The following is a 16,338-nucleotide window of genomic DNA, read 5'->3' on the forward strand; positions in this document are numbered from 1 at the left end:
TTCTTGCATCTTCTCCATCTTTGCCTCCATCCTTTTTCCAAGGTCCTGGATCATCTTCACTATCATTCTGAATTCTTTTTCTGGAAGGTTGCCTATCTCCACTTCATTTAGTTGTTTTTCTGGGGGTTTATCTTGTTCCTTCATCTGGTACATAGCCCTCTGCCTTTTCATCTTGTCTATCTTTCTGTGAATGTGGTTTTTGATCCACAGGCTGCAGGACTGTAGTTCTTCTTGCTTCTGCTGTCTGCCCTCTGGTGGATCTAGGTGAATGTTTTATAAATTACTGTTTCTAATTTTCGGTCATACCCTCATGATTCCAGCAAGCTAGTCCTATCTTCTAAGATATGTATCAAACCTAGTACACATTAAAAATCCTATAAGGTCCTAGGTAGTTTTCATTTAATTATTCATTAAAGAAACACTTATTCTCCTATTGTAACAAGTGTGAAGTCTTCCGACTGTTAATAAAAGATCTGTCAACCACCAAAAAAACCAAAACAAATCTATTTGGGGTTGTGTCAAAGAATTCAAGAGTCAACTTGAGGGGACTCCCACTGTCCAGAGATGGGACATTTGAGCATCAAAAAGAATAACAACTGCAAAGAATGTAAACATATCATAGTTGTTCAAAATCATAATAATTTTTAAAACTCTGATCACCTTTGGAGGATATTACAGAACCAACTTATTATTCTATAACTTAGCAAGTAAAGCGAAACAAATCAAATACACAGCCTACCTTTTCTATATGAACTGTATCCCTGAATGACCAAATAGTTGAAGAAGCAAAGTCCTTATTTATAGAAGAATTTAAAATAATAAATAAGGAATGATAGAATAGCACCACTTTTCAACCCCTAGTGAAACAGTTCATATGGGCAATGATTATCAAAGGTTATTAAAAATCATTAGGGGGGCTTCCCTGGTGGTGCAGTGGTTAAGAATCCGCCTGCCAATGTAGGGGACACGGGTTTGAGCCCTGGTCCAGGAAGATCCCACATGCCGCGGAACAACTAAGCCCTTGTGCCTCAACTACTGAGACTGTGCTCTAGAGCCCACAAGCCACAACTACCGAGCCCACATGCTACAACTACTGAAGCCCGAGCGCCTAGAGCCCGTGCTCTACAACAAGAGAAGCCACAGCAATGATAAGCCCACTCGCCGCAACTAGAGAAAGCCTGCGTGCAGCAATGAAGACCCAATAGGGCCCAAAATAAATAGATTAAATAAATAAATTTATTTTAAAAAATATTAGCAAACTGAATTCAGGAACATATAAAAAAGGTGTAAACACCATGACCAACTGCAGTCAGTGCCAGGAACCCAAGGCTGGTTAAATGTTCAATAATCAAGTAATGTAATTTGTCATATTAAAAGAATAAAGGCAAAATCCCCATGATCGTCTCACTAAATGCAGAACTAGCATTTGACAAAATCTGATACTCATTCATGATAAAATCTCCTAGCTAATAATAGGAGGAAATTTCCTCATTTTGATAGATAAAAAAGTTATAAAAACCCTACAGCTAACTTCATACCTAATGCTAAAAGACTGAATGCACTCCCTGTAAAATCAGGAACAAGGCAAAGGTGTCTGCTCTCACCATTTCTATTCAACATTATGCTGGAAGTTCTAGACAATGTCCTAAGAAAAAGCAAACAAACAACAAAAACAGAACCAAATAGCTTCGAGGAATCCAGATTGGAAAGGAAGAAATAAAACTGTCCTTATTCAAAACATGATTGTCTATGTAGAAAATCCTAAGGAACCCACAATAAAACTACTAGAATTAGTAAATGAGTCCAGGGAGGTCACAGGATACAAGATCAATATACAAAAATCAACTATATTTCTATACACTGGCAGTAAACAGACTGAAATGAAATTAAGAAAACAATTCTATTCATAATAATATCAAAAGGAATTAAATAGGAATAAATTTAACAAAACAAATGTAAAATTTATACGCCAAAAAGTATAAAACATTGCTGAGAAAAATTAAAGAAGTAATTGTTAAGATGGTAATTTCCCCCAAACTGATATATAGTTTCAATGCAATTCCTCTCAAAATCCTAGTAGGCTTCTCTGTAGAAGTTGATAAGCTGATGAAAGCGCAAAAGACCTAGGAGAACCAAAACAATTTTGAAAAAGAACAACTGAAAGATTTACACTAACTGTAATTGATTTCAAAGCTTACGAGAAAGCTAAAGTACTCAAGAGAATGTGGTATTATTATAAAGATAGCAATGTAGATCAATGGAACAGAATTGAGAGACCAGAAGGAAACCCTTATATTAATGGTCAACTGATTTTCAACAAAGGTGTCAAGACAATTCAATGAGGAAAGAATTTTTCCACAAATAGTGCTGGAATAATTGGATATCCACATGCAAAAAAGAAAAACTTAGACCCTTATCTCATACCATACAAAAAAATTAATTCAAAATGGATCACAGAATTAAATGAAAAAGCTTAAAACTATAGTCTTCTAGAAGAAAACAGGAGAAAATCTTCATGACTCTGGGCTAGCAGAATTCTTAAGAGACAACACCAAAAGCATGAGGCATAAAAGAAAAATATGATAAATTGGACTTCAAAAAATTTAAAACTTTTGACTTTTAAGAGATACCATTAATAAAATGAAAAAACAAGCCACTGGCTGGAAGAAAATATTGCAAATCACATACCTGATAAAAGACTTGTATCTAGAATATACAAAGAACTCTTATAACTCAAAATAAGACAATAACCCAATTTAAAAATGTGCAAAAGACTTGAATAGACACTTCACCAAAGACACCCAAATGACTAATAAGCACATAAAAAGCTGTTCAGAATCACTGGGTTTTAGGGAAATGCAAATCAAAACCACAATGAGATACTACTATATGCCCATTAGAATGGCTATAATAAAAAAGGCAGACAATAGTAAGTGTTGATGAGGATGTAGAGAAACCAAAACTCTCATACATTGCTGGTGGGAATGTAAAATGGTAAGCCACTTTGGAAAACTGGCAGTTTCTTAAAAAGTTAATCACATCTTTACCACATAGCTTTATAAAGTTTTGATATCCTGTAGAGAAGTCCAGACGCTTCTTCACTCTTTTACAAAATTATCTTGGCTTCTGTTTTGTCTTCTGCTATCAATAAAATTCTAGGATTCATGAAAATTCTGTGCAAAACCCTGTTGAGATTTTAATTGGAATTGTGTTAAGTTTATAAGTTACTTTGGGGAGAGCCTCCATATTTTTGATTGTTTCCCTCCATTTAACACAGTATATTAGTTGTCTATTGCTGCATAAAATATTATTGTAAACTTAGTAGTATATAACAACACATATTTATTATCTCACAGTTTCTATGGGTCAGTTGTCTGGGCATGGCTTAGCTAGGCTACAGTCAGTGTTGGCCAGGGCTGAGTTCTCATCTGAGGCTCAAGTTGGGAAGGACCCACTTCTGTCACATGATTTTTGGCAGCATTCAGTTCCTTGCAGGCTGCTGGATGCGGGCCTCAATTTCTTGCTGCGTGTTGGCTAGGGGCTGCCTTCAGTTCCTTATCATGTGGCCTTCTCCTTAGGACAGCTCACAAAATGGCAGCTTGCTTCTTGAATGCCAACAAGGGAGAGTAACCTTTGCCAGATTTTATTTCTTAAAAGCAAATCACAGTTCCCATTCATACTCAAGAGGAAGGGTTTACACAAGGCATGAATATCAGGAGGCAGGGATCATGGGAGCCAGCTTAGAATTTGCAATATATGGTATACCTTTCCATTAACTAATTTCTCCCTAAAATTCTTATGCATCCTATAATAGGTTTATTCATGTGCACTTCTCAGTTTGTAATGCCATAAAAAATAGGTATAATTATTACTTCAATATAGGAATGCTATTGTATTCTGGATACTGATCTTTTATCTAGCAACCTTGTTTAACTCTCTTATTAGCCCCAACAATTTACCTGTCACTTGGATTTTCCTCATAAATATCACTTGTGAATAATACAATTTTGTATCTTTTCTTGTAACCTTTATACCTTTTATTTATTTTTCTTGTCTTACTGGACAATAATAAGACCTCCAATAAAATATTTAACAGAAGTTGTGATACCAGGCCTGTTACCTGATAAACCCTTTGTCAGGTTTATCAGGATATTCCTTTCCTTGTCTAGTTTGCTAAGAACTTTGAAGACGAATAGGTATTTAATTTTATCAAATACTTCTTCTGCAATGACCAGGAGGATCAAATAGATTTTCTCTCAGTCTGTTGATTTGGTAATTATGCACATTTTCTAATGTTAAACCATTCTAGCAACCTTGAGATAAAAATTCCTTGATCATAAAATGTATGTTTTATGATTTTTGCACCTATGTCTTTATAATTATCTTTCCTAAATTGTCCTTGTCTGGTTTTGGTTTTAAAGTATACAGTAATTTAACAAAACAAGTTGTAAAGTTTTTCTTCTTTTTCTATTTCATGGAACAAAGTGCATAAGATTGGGATTATCTGTCCATTGAAAGTTTCACAGCACTCCCACATAAAACTATCTGTATTTTTTTTTCTGCGTAAATGTTTAAACTACAAACTTCTCATCTCAAACAGGCTCTTAGATATTTCCCAACACTCCTACAAGATTCTAGTTAGTGCCTTCTCTTAGTTTTACAAAAGCTATTCTAAATATTTACCATTCTCAAGCTTTCTACCTCACTTTTTCTCCCTATAATCTTAGCATATAATATCCACCTGCTATTTTCAACCTTTTCATCTCTACTGGCTTTCCTCCTCAGCATACTGAGATGATGATTTTCTTTTTTTTTTTTTTTTTTTTTTTTTTTTTATAGCTACTTTATTTATTTATTTATTTATTTTTGGCTGTGTTGGGTCTTCGGTTCGTGCGAGGGCTTTCTCTGGTTACGGCAAGTGGGGGCCACTCTTCATCGCGGTGCGGGCACCGCTCTTCATCGCGGTGCGCGGGCCTTTCACTATCGCGGCCCCTCCCGTTGCGGGGCACAGGCTCCAGACGCGCAGGCTCAGTAGTTGTGGCTCACGGGCCCAGCTGCTCCGTGGCATGTGGGATCTTCCCAGACCAGGGCTCGAACCCGTGTCCCCTGCATTAGCAGGCAGATTCTCAACCACTGCGCCATCAGGGAAGCCCGATGATGATTTTCTTAAAAAGACAAAACAAAAACAAACATGCAAAACAAACAAAATTCCCTTCCCTGAACTATAGGTTCTTCTCTAGCTATTCTTGGTCTTTTAATTTTCCCCATAGTCAAGAGAAATCTGGACTTCCCTGGTGGCACAGTGGTTAAGAATCCACCTGCCAATGCAGGGGACACGGGTTCGAGCCCTGGTCCGGGAAGATCCCACATGCTGCGGAGCAACTAAGCCCGTGCACCACAACTACTGAGCCTGCACTCTAGAGCCCACAAGCCACAACTACTGAGCCTGTGTGCCACAACTACTAAAGCCCATGCGCCCGTGCTCCACAACAAGAGAAGCCACTGCAATGAGAGGCCCGCGCACTGCAGTGAAGAGTAGCCCCCGCTCACCACAACTAGAGAAAGCCCGCGCACAGCAACAAAGATCCAACACAGCAAAAATAAAAAATTATAAAATGAATAAATAAATAAATCTTAAAAAAAAAAAAAGAGTAATCTACATTTGCTAAGTGTCCTCATCTCTCATTTGTTTTTTTCCCCATTCATTTTCCTCTATATTTTAAGTTATGTTAGATTTGGGAAATCATCGATGGGTTCCATAAAAACACAACATAACCAGATTTTCATTTCTGAAAGATCACTTGTGGCTATGCTGTTAAGAATAGAAGTGAGTGAAATTGATGGGAGGGAGAACTAAATTAAGAAGCTTAACTAGAAGAGTAAGAATGGGGAGAAGTAGATGGATCTGAGACCTATTATAGGGTCTGAAGGATAAGGAAATCAAAGATTACACATGATTCCAGCTGAATAATGGATTTTGATATTCATTGAATAGAAAATACAGATGAAGAAATCTGACTACGTAAAGATAAAAAATTCCTACATGGCAAAACTGTAAAAGGAAAACCAAAAGTCAAATGATAAACTGGGAGGAGGAGGAATGTATGCAACTCATTTCAAAAAAGGTTAATATCCAACAAAAACATGGGAAAATACATGAATAATTCATAAAAACGGAAACACAAATGGTTCTTAAACATATAAAAAGATGCTCAACCTCATTGGTAATTTTTAAAAAGTAAAATAAAAACAACATTGAAAAATTAAAAAAAACACTGATACCATTTTATACCTATTGGAAAAACAAACATTAAAAAATAAAGTGAGGGCTTCCTTGGTGGCGCAGTGGTTGAGAATCTGCCTGCCAATGCAGGGGACACGGGTTCGAGCCCTGGTCTGGGAAGATCCCACATGCCGCAGAGCAACTAGGCCCGTGAGCCACAACTACTGAGCCTGCGCGTCTGGAGCTTGTGCTCCGCAACAAGAGAGGCCACGATGGTGAGAGGCCCGCGCACCGCGATGAAGAGTGGCCCCCGCTTGCCGCAACTAGAGAAGGCCCTCGCACAGAAGCGAAGACCCAACACAGCCAAAAATAAATATAAATAAATAAAAATTAAAAAATAAAGTGATAATGAACTGAGGTAAGGGTGGAAAAGCAAGTACTCTTCTGATTGCTGGTGAGACTAGAAAATGGTATGAACAATATGGAAGGCAATATGGCAACATCTATCAAAATTACAAATGTATATACCTTTCTTTTTTTAAAATTTATTTATTTATTTATTTATTTATTTATGGCTGCGTTGGGTCTTCGTTGTTGCATGCGGGCTCTTTGACTCAGCAATTCTACTTCTAGGATTTAACTTAGTTATATTTGCAAACTTGCAAAATAAAAGGATATATAATCTTATTCACTGCAGCACTGTATTAGCTAAGGTAACCATAAAATATATTGTTTTGTTTTGTCCAAATCGGGACACTTTTATAAGAGAAAGGGGACACTATTAATATTTAAGCTGGACATATATACACTACCAAATGTAAAATAGATAGCTAGTGGGAAGCAGCAGCATAACACAGGGAGATCAGCTCGGTGCTTTGTGACCACCTAGAGGGGTGGGATAGGGAGGGTGGGAGGGAGACGCAAGAGGGAGGAGATATGGGGATATATGTATATGTATAGCTGATTCACTATGTTACAAAGCAGAAACTAACACACCATTGTAAAGCAATTATACTCCAATAAAGAAAAAAAAAAATTTAAGCTGGGACAATTGGCATAGCTGAGACTGTCCCAAACAAACCAGGAAATGAAGTCATTCTAATAATAACAAAAGATGGAAAACAATACAAATATTCACCAATAGGGGACTTTTAAAATAATAATGATACATCCAGACAATGGAATACTAAATGCCATAAAAGGAAGCACATTATACACTGATTTGGAAGGTTCTCCAAGACGTATAGTAAAAAAAAAAAAAATTTAAGGAAAAATATAAAACAGTGCTTATATTATGTTACCATTTGTGTAAAACAGGAAAAAATATAATTGCTTAGACATGAATAAAATATATCTGGAAGGAGATATAGAAAACCGATAACAACGTTTGCCACTGGAAAGGGGAAGTGGGTAGCTAGGAAACAGAAACAGGAGGGTGACTTCACCATATGCCCATTTGTACCTTTTGAATTTTGAACCAGATGAATAACTAAAATTTTAAAAGAAAATAGTCCTATTAATGAGTTGGCTAATTGATAAGTTTTATGACCTATATTTTTTCCCTGTTTGGGCTTATATGCTGAATAATAAAAATTCTGTTGAAACTATCACTACATTGATAGTCGGCTATACTCCAATATAAATTTAAAAGTTAAAAAAAAAATTTTTTAAAAAGGAAAAAAAATTCTGTTAAACCTTGTAATCCTATAGAGTTCCTTAAATAGTTTTTAAATCATTTTAACTCTGTTATAAATACAGGAATGAAAATTATGCAAATCAAAACTAAGATAATATTTCATAAAAATTTGAAATCAAGTACCAGTATTGCCAGTAACTATCACAGAAAATTTATATGTACTTATTACTTTTTTCCATTTCTGCATTTAATAATTCTCACAAAATGGCAATTATATTATATTAGTAACCATTTCATATATCATAAATTTATTTGGCACCTCTGTACTTTTTATTGTAATTTTTCACCTAATTGAACTGGACTGGAATAATAAATGCAAATCAGTAAGTAAATACTTAGCTCTGAAAATCTCTTACCTAAGTAGTAGTTACTACATAAATTACCTGATAATCTAAAATGTTTTTACCTAAAAATTTCCCAAAGATCAGAGAGCTGTAACAACAGCTTTTAGCAAATTGACAGGTAAATGTGGATGATGTAAAACATTTCAAATTACATAACATCTTGAGAAATTACGGCTTATGGAGTGTTCAACTAGATAAGTGTAGTTAAAAATTAATTTTACCTAGTCTTTTAGAGAATGTTTTTGGTCACTATATGGCAATATAAGATTCTGAAAACATCTTTCATATTCTTTAGGTTAAAAAAAAGTTTAAGAAAGGTATGAAAATGCTACCAATCACTTAAGTATTTTTCTTTTTGCTGTTCAAATTCTTTCAAATTAGCTTTAGTCTACGAAGAGCTTTTTAAAATCTTTTTTAGAGACTTTAGCAAAATCAACATTCTCTTAGCATCTTATAATAATATGGACTTGCTATAATCTATTCTTATGGACATCAGAGAAGCCAAATTACAGGAGACATTATTTGGCAAAATAAAGAAAACATGTATTGGGCATCATAAATCTCACCAGTGTGATGATAATATTGTGACTTGTTTTTGACATGCTCATGTTTATATTTTTCAGTCCTATAAAATTTGTGTGTAACTGCTAAACCAAAGAGGAATTAGGAAAGCATACTGGAATACATCATAGATACATGTGAACTTAGAGGAAATTTCATTTACTCCATGAAGGTCTAACATCAAGTTAAAATATGTGCACCAGCACCATAGTGCTCTAGTCAGAATCTAAACCCTATTCAAGGGGAATTCTCAGCGGTCCGGTGGTTAGGACTCAGCGCTTTCACTGCCGGGGCCCAGGTTCGATTCCTGGCCGGAGAACTAAGATCCCACATGCCGCACAGTGCAGCCAAATTAAAAAAAATTTTTTTTTAATTAAAAAAAAATTTTTTTAATTAAAAAAAAAATCCGATTCCAATACACGTGCTTAACTAATGATGTCTTAGGAGTTTTTAAACATATTAATCTATTTCCTGACCTTGATGAATTATTATTTAAACTTTCAACTCCAATGAATCCCTTAAAGCCTATGAGCCCAAAGCAACACAATGGCAGCATCAGCTTAGTTTCACCATAATAAATAATAACTGAGCATAAAGAAGTGGTAAGTGTAACAACTTTTTCAAAAAACTTGGTGATGGAAGGAATACAGATAAGAGTAAAAATATATCAATTATATCTCAAATTTTAAAAAAAGAAAAAAAAGCAATATTGATGGAAAATCTGAATTGCATAGAGCTACTTAACTGAAATATATTTTAATTTAATCACACACAAAAAGAGGCAAAATATAGTGGCTGTTTCTTAAGATGGCAGAGTCCTGAGCATATTTAAATGCTGAATGATGGAGTCATCAGAAGAAGTTGAAAAATAGAGCAAAGTAAGTAGAGAGATTAACCTGAGAGTGGAGGAAGGATTCCTCTTAAATAGTATCTGAAGAGATAGATGTTGGTTATGAGTGTAATGGTAGGAAATTGAGGGCTTCTTTATGAAGCAATGGGATGGTAAGTTTAAATGAAAGAGGAGCTTTAAAAGAAGGTTTACTATGGAGTTGCCTGTAGGCTGTGGCTGAATATTCTTACCATAGTATTCAAAACTTTTCATAATGCAGTCCCCAGTATATCCTCAGCTTCACTGGTCCACACATTCTCACTCCCAACCAAACTCACTCCAACCAAACTCATCTAGAGTCCCTCAACTGTTCCTCTCATGATGTCTGTTCTTGCAGAGCCCTCTGTCTGGAACACCTTTCTCCTTATGTCCCTGAAAACATCTCTCAACCTTTAAGAGTTGGCTCCACACAAGGGGTTCCCCAGAGGGAGCCCCACTTCAGCATCACTGCCTTAACCATGGCCTATCCCCCCTCTCTGTTTTCCCTGGAGGCAGATGTCACAAAGCATTTGTAAGTTGCTTCAGGTGCAAGAACACCGCCCACTCAGGACTTACCCCCATTATCCTTTCCAGACTGGCCACACACTAGGCCAGTCTGAGGAGCTAGCCGGGACCAGGTGGTGGAGCAGCAGCTTGGCGTTCTGACCGCCTAGCATCCTTCTCTAGCATTGTGATGCCACCTCCCCTCCTTGTCCCAAGGTTGTGAGGCTTTGTCTTTCCCTTTGGTGTCACATGAGTAGAACAGGGTCCCCAAAGCCCATGTGATCATTTCCCAGGCATCATTCCCTGGTGCCTGTGGGATCCTGCTTCATGCAGGTAGGGGAAGAGGGCTCCAGGGCCGGCCAGGAACGACACCTCCTGAAGGAAAATGGGAGCTTCTGATTCTAAGGCCCTGGCCTAGGCCTCTATCCTAATATTGCAGGAGGGGCCTCTCTCCCAAGCCCCATCCTAAGGGTTAGCCCTTGGGCCAAATCTGCCATGGGGTCCAGCTATGCTTTTCTGACTAAATAAGCAATAAGAGGCTCTAAGCTGATCCAGTTCCAAGGACCCTTTCTGCCCTGCTTTGGGTCTCCCTGCCTCCAGGTGAAGGAAGAGCTGGTGCCACCCTCTTTCCTATCCGGCTTGTCCAAGTGTTCCAAGGGACTCGTGACTAGAGCCCAGGATGGCTTGGTGGGAGTGTCCCCGCTGCTTCTGCATGAAGCCCGGCTCCATCGGCCTCGTTCTCCCCAGAACCCTGCCCTGCCCCCATGCAGTTCCTCACTGGAAATGCCACACCCCCGCTCACCCTCTCCTCCCTTCCCTGGAGAGGCAGCTCAGCCAAATAAGTCTAAGCAGGGTCCATCGGTGTGGACCAGAGCCAGCCTGGAGTCATTATGCACCTTCTGGTCTCCGGTTTCACAGTGTGTTAGGGGCAAGACTTGCTCCTTAGAGGAATCAGGCCAGACTCAGTTTTGGAGGAGGGCAAGATTGAGAGGGAGCCAGTTCACCCCAGGATCTGTTCCGGGGTTTCCTACCAGCCCTTCCCGTTTGAGGCTGGTCTTCGGGAAGCAATAGGCCACCAGGCCCGGTCGACCCCAGTTCACGCCATGCCAGGAATCTGCCCACCTGCCAGGTTCAGTTCTTTAAGGTGCCTCTTCAGGGACACAGTGTGTCTCTCTGATTGGGCTTCTAAATCAAAAGCCTGATGTTCGTGTCCCTCTCATAGGGGGAGCTTTGGACACAGGACCGGTTTGCAAAGGGTCAGGTAAGAGTTTCCACTCTGCACATTGTAGAGGGGACGCTCTGTAGGTTCATGGGTCCCTTACTGTAGCGAGGTTGAGTAAATTTGCCTTCAGTTAACCTGGGACCTTCTGTTTAATTCCCTCCTGCCTCCCAAAGAGTTTGACCATTTTATAAATTCACCTCTGTTAACAGTGGCCCAGAAACGTCTCTGTGCTAAAAGCATGGGAAGTCTAAAGGCAGTCATTCCCTGGGAAATGGATTCCGTTCTATTTTGCTACCCCTACTCTGTTCACGTGGCCTCATTCAGTAAGGCAACCTCCCCTGTAAGGCTGTCCTCTATCCCATGTCCCAGACAGGTGAAATGTCTGCGGAAATAAGCCTGTTTTCCCCTTCAGGTCTTCAGTCGGTTACTTGCCACTACTGTCCCTCAGTCGCCTTTTTGGTAAAATGGGGTTTTAGTTTCGTCCTTTTATTTTAATACTGGTAAATACTTGCACTCAAGCAGGGGAGGGAAGGCAGGAGTCTGGCCCCCTGCCCCATTCCTTTACTGCTGTGGGGCTTGCCCCTGGAGCAGACCCTCCTCTTTGCGCCCCGTGAGCTTCTTTGCTTGTAGTATCTCAGATTTTACATGGTCCATGTTGTGCCACGTAACCCTCTTCAAGATACCGTTTGGAGGGTGGGGGAGATCTGCTTCCCCCTGTGACTGGGCTGTGGGGTTCTGACTACCTTGCTTACAGGTTCATGGTTTGATAAACTTGTTGTATTCAAGAACGTCAGGGGCTTCCCTGGTGGCGCAGCGGTTACGAATCCGCCTGCCAATGCAGGGGCACGGGTTTGAGCCCTGGCCTGGGGAAGATCCCACATGCCGTGGAGCAACTAAGCCCGTGCGCCACAACTACTGAGCTTGCGCTCGAGAGCTCGTGGGCCACAACTACTGAGCCCGCGTGCCACAACTACTGAAGCTCGCGCGCCTAGAGCCCGTGCTCCGCAACAAGAGAAGCCACTGCAGTGAGAAGCCCACGCACAGCAACAAAGACCCAAGGCAGACAAAAATAAAAATAAATAATAAATAAAAATTAAAAAAAAAAAAGCACTTGAAATGTAGGACGCCATTAAGTGTCTGTTTATATTTTTGGCATATCTGTACTACTTACAATTAATGAGTAACAATGGGTTTAGGGCTTCCCTGGTGGCGCAGTGGTTAAGAATCCACCTGCCAATGCAGGGGACACGGGTTCGAACCCTGGTGCGGTAAGATACTACATGCCACGGAGCAACTAAGCCTGTGCACCACAACTACTGAGCCTGCGCTCTAGAGCCTGTGAGCCACAACTACTGAAGCCTGCGTGCCTAGAGCCCGTGCTCCACAACAAGAGAAGCCACCGCAATGAGAAGCCCGCGCACCACAACGAAGAGTAGACCCCGCTCACCGCAGCTAGAGAAAGCCCGCGTGCAGCAACGAAGACCCAATGCAGCCAAAAATAAATAAATAAATATTTTAAAAAAAGGGGGTTTAAAAAACCCATCCATGAATGGGAAAAAGAAAAAGAAAGAGTTGGCTCCAATCCCCCAACCTCCCTTTGATGTCCCTCCCCCTTTATCTTAGCTACCCTTCACCCCGAGCCTAGTTAGATGTCCCTTCTTTCTACTTCCTTTTCCATATCTCTTCACCTCAGCATTTTTTCATTAGGAATTTTAAACACTGGCTTTCTCATTTCTTCCAATAATCAGAAACTGGTTTTTTGTTTTTAATTTCTGGATTTCCTAGCACTGGGCCTGGCACACTATAGGCCAATGAATAAATACTCATTGAATGAATTGAAGATGATTATGTCAGAGTTCCCAGTACTTATATTTTACCCAGTAAAAGACAAGATTATCTTTTACAAATGGAGAAACTAAGGCAGGAAGGAATGTGCACCAATAGTAACTTTTGCAGAACAAACGCTAATGAAAAAAATAACTTAGGTGAAATAATCTTTCACTCTGACTAATTAAGATTCTAACTACAGTCTAAAGAGTAGAACAAATGATAGTCTGTAAATCATAACAAATATACATCCTCCAAACATAAGCATCAAGTTTCCAATTTTGTACCACAGAGGATATAGCTTTTCTGATTTAAAAATTCAAAATCCTTCCCCATGGGCTTCCCTGGTGGCGCAGTGGTTGAGAATCTGCCTGCTAATGCAGGGGACACGGGTTCGAGCCCTGGTCTGGGAAGATCCCACATGCCACGGAGCAGCTGGGCCCGTGAGCCACAATTGCTGAGCCTGCGCGTCTGGAGCCTGTGCCCCGCGACGGGAGGGGCCGCGATAGAGATAGGCCCGCGCACCGCGATGAAGAGCGGTCCCCGCACCGCGATGAAGAGTGGCCCCCGCTTGCCGCAACTGGAGAAAGCCCTCGCACGAACCGAAGACCCAACACAGCCAAAAATAAATAAATAAATAAATAAATAAATAAATAAATAAATAAGAAAATCCTTTAAAAAAAAAAAAAAAAAAAAAAAAAAAAAAAAAAATCCTTCCCCATACACCACAAAACTCTAGCACAACAAGGGACTGGCCTAAAAACCTACTATTAGAGATACCTGAAAGCTTATGAAAAGCTTTGGGTCTAGCTGGCCATGTCACAGCTGGCTAGTACTTTTGCAAAGATTTAACTGGATAGGACCTTCTCAAATCAGAAATAAAAAAAGAACTTGACATTGCCAAACTCTAACCACCTGGGATGACAAACTTGTTCTTAAATATCTTATACTTCACACAATGCTGTGGGCCTCCCAAGTCACCGGTTCACCCTCCATCCTCATGCAAAAGTAGCAATGTTATAGTGGAAGAAGAATCAGTCCAAAGGTCAAAGTGCTAGATCTCTATGCAAAGAACCTCCCCTTCTACAGGCAGACTTTCTTCACTGCCCAACCCGTTCCTACTATCAGAGAGAACTGGGAAGAAAAAGAGTGAGGAACTTGTTACTGATTATAATTAAAGCTAATTCAAAAAAGCAGGGGTAGGAAATAAAAGGAAGCAAACACCTTCTGGGTAATGTTTAGAAATCCCTAACACGTTATCTTTCTCATGACAGCTCAAAAAACTTCAGAGATATAACATTCTTATGAAACAAGGATAAGATTAGCCTACTACATTTGGAAAAATTAATGCTGGTTCGCATTTATACTAAGTATTAAGACCCAGAACTTTCTTAAAGAAGTAATGGGCAAAGCCATTAATAAGGCAGCCAGGGTAAGCTGGAGTCCCCGAATTAGAGTCCTACCTATAGGAGAATGGATAGGGCAGATAAGGAATAACTACAGAAGGGAAAAACAAACAAACAAAAACAAAAGGAAGGTCACTCTACCTGGTTTCAAACTAATAAACCCTCTGACCTTAACCAAGCCAAAGGATAACTGCCTTTCCACAGAACACACCAGAGTATCGTTTTGATATTTCTTTTCCCACAGTTACCCTTGATGCTCATTTTAACCCAAAAACAAAAAGAAAAGCAAGTGACATTTTGTGATACAGCCGGCCTCTAGCCAATTCTCAGTACCGTATTATACTGCTTCGACATAAATGCTTCCTTTAGGAACAACTGGAATAATTCAGTGGTTACTTTTGGGATGAGCTGCATGATGGAGAGAGCCTTGTAGTCAGAGACTTGGGTCTGATTCCTGACTCTGGTACTTATTAGATGGGTTATCTTATTCAAAAAAGTCTTGGGACTTCCCTGGTCGTCCCCTGGTTAAGAATCCATCTTGCAGTGCAGAGGATGCTGGTTGGATCCCTGGTGGCGAAACTAAGATCCCACATGCCGGGGGACAACTGAGCCCCTGCGCCACAACTAGAGAGAAGCCCGCGCACTTTAACAAAAGATCCCACATGCTGCAACTAAGACCTGATGCATCCAATAAATAAATAAAAAGTGTTAATTTCTGAGTCTTAGTTTCCTCATCTTCAAAATGGGACTAGTAATAACTATTCTTTAGGTCTCTGGTAAGAGGGAGAGACAGACTATACAAAGTGGTTGACAAACCATAATAGCTATTATTTCCATGAGCTCCTACTAAATACAGATGCTGTGAAGATATAGGTGAATGCTCTCCTAGTTGCAAATGATAAAATTCCCGAATATGCTTAGTTTCCAAAATTCTTTTTGTACATCTTTTCTGCCTGCGAGGAATACAGAGGCAAGCAATTAAATTAGCTAAAATTTAGGGGGCACCTAACGGCTTATAAAATGTTTAAGGGCTCAGAGTTAAGGACACCTAAGTCTTAAACAAACACCAAATAACTGGCAGAGGTAAAACGAGAACCCAGGCACCCTAGCAGCCCAGGATGACCTTTCCCCCGCCTCATGATCTCACTGAAGTGCCCGGGCGCTGTTTCTGGTCGGGGTAATTTCCTGCCATATGACTCCTCACTCACCAACACCGCGTGCTGGAAACGAGGCATTCGTTGGGCCTCCACGCCGCGCTACGAGGCCGGGTACTGAAGGCCGGTTTTGGCCTTCGAATATCGGAGGTCACTAAGAGGCCTCTTGAGCAGGGCTCACTCTTATCCGAGTGTAGAGAGGTACCGCTTTCCCCTCTTTCCGAGATTTCCATCGTTCTGACGCCACCGCGTCCTCCGCCTTCACAACTGCCCCACCTCAGCTTTCCCGCCCTCAGCGCTTGCACGCACGGCGGACCGCAGCGGGCCGGAACGCGGAGGAATCCGCCGGATTTTGTGGGCGGCCCACCGCCTTGCTTTCATTGGGTAGCCTCGTCTTATCTCCGCCCCCAAGATTTTTACTTTCTCAATGATTGGACCTGGGCATTGTCCATCCCAACTCTCAGGAACCGCCCACTTCTCACCAGCCACTAGGCACCCTGCGCTCTGTGTTCCCTATCTCGTGCACTACACAC

General features: G+C 40.3%; 1 protein-coding gene across 2 annotated transcripts in view; it reads right to left on the reverse strand.

Annotated features, from left to right (window-relative positions):
• The window catches only part of RBMS2 (RNA binding motif single stranded interacting protein 2), an 87,646-nt gene extending 71,553 nt beyond the window's left edge, over positions 1-16,093 (reverse strand). For both annotated transcript variants that reach the window (XM_057557226.1, XM_007179617.3), the window contains exon 1: positions 15,860-16,093. The gene's annotated coding sequence lies outside the window, so the exon portion shown is untranslated. The remainder of the gene's footprint in view (positions 1-15,859) is intronic.
• Positions 16,094-16,338: the final 245 nt, after the last annotated feature.

This window comes from Balaenoptera acutorostrata, chromosome 11 (assembly GCF_949987535.1).
Source record: "Balaenoptera acutorostrata chromosome 11, mBalAcu1.1, whole genome shotgun sequence".
Taxonomy (NCBI): domain Eukaryota; kingdom Metazoa; phylum Chordata; class Mammalia; order Artiodactyla; family Balaenopteridae; genus Balaenoptera; species Balaenoptera acutorostrata.